General features: G+C 48.0%; 1 long non-coding RNA gene across 2 annotated transcripts; it reads right to left on the bottom strand.

The window, feature by feature from the left end:
- Window positions 1-1,910: 1,910 nt before the first annotated feature.
- LOC147236696 (uncharacterized) lies at window positions 1,911-8,004 on the bottom strand. Of its 2 annotated transcripts, XR_015107310.1 has the most exons (5): window positions 7,908-8,004; window positions 7,744-7,800; window positions 5,580-5,713; window positions 2,960-3,164; window positions 1,911-1,937 (listed from the first exon to the last, which is right to left on the bottom strand). It is a non-coding gene; the product is annotated as an uncharacterized LOC147236696 (long non-coding RNA). The 2 variants fall into 2 exon arrangements; XR_015107309.1 differs by lacking the exon at window positions 1,911-1,937 and having other exon boundaries at window positions 2,717-3,164.

Genomic DNA, 8,004 nt, shown 5'->3' with positions numbered 1-8,004 from the left:
CTCTCACCCTGTGATGCCAAACTCTCCGCTCCCTCCCAGCTCTGGCCAGGCATGACCCATCTGTCACATTCCTCCTTCCATCCATCCTTCCATTCCACCCCCATCCGCCACACTGTGTCCATCTCTCCGCGTACCTATCCCTCCTTTTTCCGATCCCCCCGGTTTCCGCCTCCGTCACCCTCCGGCCGACCTCTCCCTCACTCCCGACGATGCCTCTCTGCCAGCTCGCTTGCGATTGTTTCCCACCTCAGCTGAAGTTAGTTTCTTCCCCCGTGTCCTGCAGCCAGACGCGATGAAATTCTCCTTGATAATAATAATAAAAACACGGGCCAGCTCCAGCTCGTGTAATAATAATAATAATAATAATAATAATAGTGATAATGATAAGAGTCATCTTCAAAAGATAAAACAATCGAGCCCCAGAGCTTTTTTCCGTAGCAGCCCAGCCTTCTCCAGGCCAATGTGGGGCCTTGCAGGCCCATGTAGAGCCCCGAGGCCCCGTGTTCCCGCTCCATGCTGAATCAAACCGATCCAATCTGGGCCAGAGAGACAGGGGTCCAGCCTAGGGAACTGGCACTGTCTCTGTGCATGTGTGGTTGCATGTGTGTGTGTGTGTGTGTGTGAGTGGTGTAGCATCAGGGGTGTAGCCCGGGGTGTACTGGCATGGCGGTACATTGGATTATTGAAGGCAGCTTGGGACCATCTGTATAGTGGTGGGGAAGAAATAGGAGAGGAGAGGAGAGGAGAGAACCGAGTCATCGTCGTCATTATCTTCTACTAACTTGGGATGGAATCCCGACTGGTTTCCCAGCTCTCGCCGCGTCTGCATGGACACCCTCCGGGGTTTTAGGTCGGCCCCGCGGTCCAAAAAACATGCGGGAGGTTCATTGGAATGAGAGGGTGAAAGGTTAGGATAGGATTCCTAGAATCATCCCCAATGGGGAAATGACAATTTACGCGTAGCAGAAAGTGGCTGGTGCAGTAGAGGTAGTTGCAATGCGATCAATATGATATTTAAATGTCAAGAAAACACACTCACGTTAATTCCCTCCTGTCCTAGCATAGACGTTTATCCATTTCGATCCCTCTACTGCTATTGTCTTTGTCCTTTTTTAATGTCTCTATTTATATTGTTATTGTTTAATGTCTTTGTCACCCGAATTTCCCCTATGGTGATCAATAAAGTGCTTCTCTTAAAAACATAATGGTAATAAAACAAGAAATAAAGAATATAAAGATCTACAACCAGCATGGCTGATGTGGGAATGAAAGTGAATGGTTATATGTCTCTATGTGACATTTGAATGGAGACTGATTGGTTTACAAGTCAAAGTCAATTTCTCTGAATGTCCTTTGAGAAGTTTCTCACAATCTCACGGTGAAATGAAATTAACAAAGTAATAATAATAGAGTGCAAATTAACAGTATAGTGCATTGTTACATTGAATATTAAACTATAAGGTATGAAGAATAAATTGCACGCGGATACAAACTGACAGAGATTTGAGAGAGTAGCAACAGAGGTTTTGCAGAGGTTTCTTTTTTTTTTTTTTGTTTTTGTTTTTGTGGATGTAAATGAAAGAGTGAATGACAACCAGTTCAGGGTGAACCAGCTGGAATTGACTCCAGCACCCCTGCGTGCAGGGGAACCGGTATAGAGACTTGAATGAATGAAAGAGGAATCTTTCCCCTTTCCAGACGTCCAAGCGGAGTCAGAGGTGGGGCAGGAGGCTGAGGGGAATCATACACACATTCAGTCAGAGTTCAGGGTCAGCATTCATGAATATTGATGTGGACCCCAACACCCCCCCCCCCCCCTCGCCCCTCTATCTCTGTCCCCCAAAACATCTGACTTCCTGTGAGGTTTAAAAAGTTCTTCTAACACCACTTCCCTCCTCGTGAAGTGAAGCCACCACTCCACCGAGTGTCCACCGTCTCTGAAAAAGAAAGAAAAAACAAGCTGAGGGAACACAATGGGGGATGCTGCGGTTGCCGTGGTTGCGGGACGGGGAGGCCGTGAGGGCCCGCGAGACAGGAAGCGTCTTTTGCTTGTTGAACCGTAGCACCTTTGCTGTTGTTGTGCTCCTACATGGAGGTTTTCCTCCTCTTCCTCCCCCCCCGCCGCCTCTGTGATTGGACGTCCGGGTACAAAGAGACCGCGACGAGTGTCTTCGGCGAAGATGAATGGGGTTTCTTTTTTTAAACTCCTCGCATCTAGAAAACATTTTTTTTTTCTTCCCAAAGGCTCGGGAGTCTGCGGATGAGACGCTCGTTGGGCAGATGGCATTGTGGCGAAGCGCGGCGCTCCCTTTGCAAACTAGTCCCAAATTATGCCAGTTTCTGAAACGGGCCCCAACTTTTTTTTTTTTTTTTTTTTTTTTGACACCCACCCCCCCCCCCCCCAAAAAAAACCAGTTCCAGTTCTTTCTAAACAAAATCGGCGACGTCCCGCTTTAATAAGGTCATCGTTTTCCGACGATGGATCTCCGGAAACTTCTTTCATCGACACTTGAACAATAAGCACCGTTTGAAACCCTCAAGCGGAAAAAAAAAAGATGTGAAAGTCAACATTACCTCAAAGATTCTGCATCTCATACGCAGGAAGTACATCAGATGAATAAACCATTAGCAGATTATCATTACAAGTAGCCAAAGACAGTGTGTGTGTGTGTGAGTGAGTGTGTGTGCGTGACATGTGACATCAGAAGATCTCCTCAAGAAGGCAAACAGGCTGGCAAACAGCTGTGGTTGTAACTCACACACACACACATACAGAGAGAGAAAGAAATAAACACATACACACACACTCATACACACAAGCTGTTGTTGCTTAACGACTGGGCTGCTCCGGAGCACATCTGCACTCTGCATTATCATTAGCTCTCTCTCTCTCTCTCTCTCTCTCTCTCTCTCCTGCATCCCCAGGATCGCTGACAAAGTGAACAATACCGACAATCACCCCCATCAGCTGTGGCCATATGGGCGCCATCCATAGCCGTAGCCCCTCCTGGCTGGTGGTGGTGGTGGTGTTGAGGGGGGTTGATGGCAGAGACGGTGGCGGTGCCGGTGGAGGGGTAGTAGCGGTGGTGGTGGTGGTGGTGGTGATGGTGGGGCGACTTGAGCTGCAATTGTACCAGCATCTGTTTGGCACTCGGTGACTTCATCTAGAAATTTTTGAAGATGAGCTGGATCAAATGAAGAAAGTTTCTATTTGGTGGTGGTATGTTTATCTGTGTGTGTTTGTGTGTGTGTTTCTTGCCACCCTTAATTTTCCAGCCGCCTGTCACCCCCCCCCCCCCTCCTCCCTGCCCCGGACAGTTAAATGTATTGCCAGGTACGCTTCTGTCGGCTGCGTCTCGTAATTGCCACCACCTTAATCCTCCGTCCTAACAGTCTGGGAGGAGGAGGCGTCGCTGGAGGACCGGGCGGAGGAAGAGGAGGGGAAGGAGAGATGAGTGTGCGTCGACGGTGGAGGATTTGGCCCAGATGGCACAACAAGGTGCGCTCCGCCATTCCTCTGCTAGATCCCCAAATCTCCCCTTTCCTGTAGCCTCCTCTACCGTCTCCTCTCCTCCTCGTCTCCTCTCCCTCCTGGACTTTGAACCCAGCTGGCGGAGGTGTTTTTTCTGGGATCAGCAGCAGAATCCTCCACTGCTGTTCTAATTATCTTTCAACTCCAACCCCCCCCCCCCCCCCCTCTACCCGACTGTTGGGGCCTCCATCATTCTTTTATATCCACATTTCTCTCTGTCTTTGCATTTCTTTCTCCTTCTCTGTGATGGATCAGAGGCGAAAAAAAAAAAAAAAGCTTTAGTCACTTCTGGGAGACTTTTAGGGGGTAAAAAAAAAAAAAAAAAAAGGAAGGAACACAACGCTCCGAGTCTGCGTGTGTCACCTTGAGATGTGTCGATGCTTCCCTTCTGCTGTTGCAAAAAAAAAAAAAGGATGAAAATGTTGACTGCAGGTGCAGATATCCACTTCACCTCTGCTGCGCCGCGTGGATTTTTTTTTTTCAAATTATCCGTGACTACCCACCGCGTGGAATGGAAGGGTGTCGTGAATTCCTCGACGTCTGCAAGTGGGGTGGAATTTTATGCAGAAGAGGCGATATGCCGCGGCACCGTTTACACGGGATGCGACGGGGAAAGGCTAATAAATAATGTAACGTGGAGAGAAATCAGAAACTCGCATAATCTCGCATCCAAGACTTGAACAAACTCTTTACAAATGTGAGGTTTCAGTCGTAAAAACTATCCTCAAACAGCTCGAGATGTGAACTTAAAAGCTTTGAATCGTCACTGATGTCATTCTTTTGATGGGAGGGGGCGCAAAATTAACATATATTACAATGTAGTAACAGATGTTTTTTCTGCTCTTGTCCTTGGTTATGCTTGTTTACTTTGCAATAGGTTAAAAAAAAAAATAGCTGAAGTAAATGTCATTCAGGTATGATAAAAAAAAAAGAAGGAAAAAGGACGATGGTTACTTCAAGGTTACTTCCAATTTCAATATATGGTAATCTTAAAAGGATTAAATAGAGACAAGCAGGGAAAAAATACCGAGGTTGAATAAAAATATTGTGAAATGGTTCAAATGCGACAGCGGGTCGGTTCACAGGGCTTTTAAAAGTTCCTGCAAAGCAGTTTCGATGACATGGGATCAAAATGCACAAATTCACCAAAAGACGGCCGGTCCTTTGTTTTGATTCGAGATTCTGGGGCAACTTAGCCGCAAAATGCTACAATATGGCCGCCGTTTGAGGGAAACGACAGCGAGCCGCCATTTGGAAACGGATGCTCGGCCGTAAGTTGGCATGAACCTGCTCAAATAGAGCTTGACGGACGGCCGCTTTGTGCAACAGAAAGCTAAAAGAGCAGCTGTGAAAGGAGACTCAAACAGCACAATGGCGTTACGGGGAATGTTTGCATGTATTTGCAAGTTCCGATCGGTCCCGTCGTGAATTTTCGGACGAAAAAACACGGCCTAGAGGCATCTTGTCTCCAACCTCGCCGTGTGTCTGATCCCCGTGACCCTGTTACCTTACAGTGCGTGCAGAGCAGATAAGGAGGTTTAGGGTTAAGCAAAGAGAAAGTCATACGGAGGCCAATTGTATTTAAAACAAAAAGTCGATCCGGACACTGCTTTGCCGACTTGGTGTGCCGAGAAGAGATGGAAAACCGAGATGGTTGTCTCCCCGAAAGGGAGTCAGAGGGTTAAACACACTTCAGACCATTAAAAAAAAAAATCAAAAAAAACGAACTGAATCACAGAGTCCGGTGACAGTCGTTCCTCGGCCGGTTTTGCCACAAAGAGCTTCTCGTATTACGCAGCGTCACTCGATCTTTGCAAAGACACACACAAAAAAAAAAAAAAACCCAACTGAGTTTGTTCTCGGAAAGCGTCTGCCTTCCGTATTGAGGCCCGAGCGACTCCTCGCTGTTTGTTCACGCTATCAAAACACCTTTGCGTGACGGTTTCACTTCAAGAACTTTGGTGAACCCACGGAGAGACACGTCGGGTGGCGTTTCTTTAAGGTGCCGTAAAGAAGAAAATGCTGTAAAACATCCATTTGCTCTCACCTGTTGTGCTTCTCCCTCCCAGCTGTCGGCTCCTCGTCTTCATCGTCGGGGGCGACGGATCGGCGGACGAGGGGGTTTCTTTTTTTTTTTTTTTCCTTTCACCTTTTCCACTTTGTTTGCCCGCCGCTTTTAATCTGGTGACAAAAAGAAACAAACCAATACTTGCACCTCTGCACGTACAGGTGTGCATACATGGTTAGATGTGGACCAGCATGCACATATCATTACACAAACACACACACACAGACAGAAATCTTATATGTGTCAGGTTGCAAGCTGACCCCATTCTTCCCCAAACAGAACATGCGCCTCCTGGGCAAATATTTAAAGTCAAAACAGGCCGGGCCCATAAAAAGCTGAGAGGTGGTGGTGTGGCTACATCTGTCGGGGGGGTGGGGGAAGCGAGGGACGGGAGAAGAGGGGAAGAAAAGGGGTGACAGCAGCTGCCGAAACGAGTCTGGACACCGCTGACGCCAACACCTGTCCTCGCTGGAGACATGCAGCGAGCAAATGTCCGGCCGCAAGCCCCCTCCAGCACGCACACACACACACACACACACACACACACATAAACCCGCGCACACACAAAAGGAAAAGGTGAATTTGTCCGGTTGTGGAATAATCTATCGGTGAGGCTACACGCGTGCAGACAGAAAAATACAAACACACACCTAACCGAGGCCTTTGTAGCCCGCCACACCCCTCTCCTCTGGCTGACCCCCATCTGTTGCCTCCCTGGGGATTGTGTGCATGCATCTTTGTGTGTGTGTGTGTGTGTGTGTGTGTGTGTGTGCAGGGGGTCAGGGGAGGGGACAGGCGGGCGTTGGCCCCGGCTGCCCATTGATCAACAGCTGCTAGTCCTCTCATGCTGAGCTGGACGGCTGGGAAGACGACAGCCGCGGGGTTGGGGAAGAAGGCGAGAGCTCGGGGCCGCAGGCTGAGACCCCGGGGTTGGAGTGCAGGTCGGGGGCCGCGAGGGGAAGGGTGGGACCCCGGGAGGAGGGTCCGCCGGGACTTCGCGAGCGAGTTCAGGATTGGGGCCGGCGGGCAGGGAGCTGCCAGAGATGGGCAGTGAGGATTTGGACGGCGGCCAGATGCCGAGGAGGCGTGGATGCCAGAGAGCACTGAGGTTAGATAAAATATATGGGAGGCCAAGATAGTTCATATGAAGCGCTATCTACGGCTTAGGAGGTAGAGCAGGTCATCCCGTCCCAATTTTCCTCCAGTAATGAGAAGCTTCCTGGTTTGATCCATGTCAAAGTGCCCCCCCCCCCACCCAAACTGCCCCCGCTGCCTCCATGATCTGTGTGTGTGTGTGTGTGTGTGTGTGTGTGTGTGTGTGTGTGTTCCAAGCTCTCTGAGCGGTCAGCCGAGTCGAAAAAGACTATATAAAAAGGAGTTCATTCACATTGTCTGAAGGGAGAAATGTTTTACAGCAGGACGCTTGAAAAGCCAACGCCTGCTGAACTGCAGACGCGGCGCCGCGTTCACTCTCGTCGGCATAAAAAGCAGCTTTGCAAAAAAAACAACAAAAAAACCCATATGTGATTAAAAAGAAAACCAAGATTTTTGTCCAAAACTATAGTTATTACATAAGAACAATGAGCATTTTAAAACAAGCGAACTGATATGTATAACCTCGAAAAATAAGCATTTAAAACATTACAATTGAAACAGCAAAGGAGCTCAATTGGGATTTTAAAGACATTAAACAACTCTATTCCTTTATTACACATTTAGGATGAGAGTGATGTTAATAGACAGAAACAGAATGGTTAAATCTTTTTTTTTCCTGAAAAGCAATTTTGTTTTAGCCCTTTTGATGGGTTGGTCAAATATCAACGAATGATCATTTTTAGACACACACACACACACACACATAAAAAGTCTTTCGCCATGCTTTCGACCTTGAAAACTTGTGCGTGGACTGTAGGGGGTCTTTGTGAGGCGGACGTATCGGTCGCGCTCTGAAACCAAACAGGAGCTGATATAAGAGCCAGCAGCTGCTGAGAGTGTCGGTCGTCACACATCTGCTGCATTTGGGGGCTCTTTTACAGGGTGGCACGGCGGCGGGGAGGGCGAGGAGTCGAGGCAGGTGAAGGAGGGTCAAGAGGGACGCAGAGGGGAAAGGAAAAAAAAAAAAAAAAACAACACCTTTACAGACCTTTTACAGCGCATTCCACAAATGTTCCAGCAACAGATCAGCTGCACAGCAGCACCTCTGGATCAGAAATAACCAATAACCTTAAATCACTGTCAAGGTTTTTCTTCTTTCAAAAGATAAATTTCACAGTAAAAAAAAAAAAAAAAAACAAAAAAAAACACAACCTTTACCCTCCTCTCAGGTTGGTATTTCATCGAGGGGGGAGTCGGCAATATTTCAGACGCCGATTCTTTACGTTGAACTTGCTCCGGGCTGGAATGC

This window comes from Fistularia commersonii, chromosome 2 (genome assembly GCF_037954325.1).
Source record: "Fistularia commersonii isolate RoL2024-O1a breed Wild chromosome 2, RoL_Fcom_v1.0, whole genome shotgun sequence".
NCBI lineage: Eukaryota > Metazoa > Chordata > Actinopteri > Syngnathiformes > Fistulariidae > Fistularia > Fistularia commersonii.
Note: the sequence above shows the minus strand (reverse complement) of the source record. Positions and strands in the feature narration are given on the sequence as shown.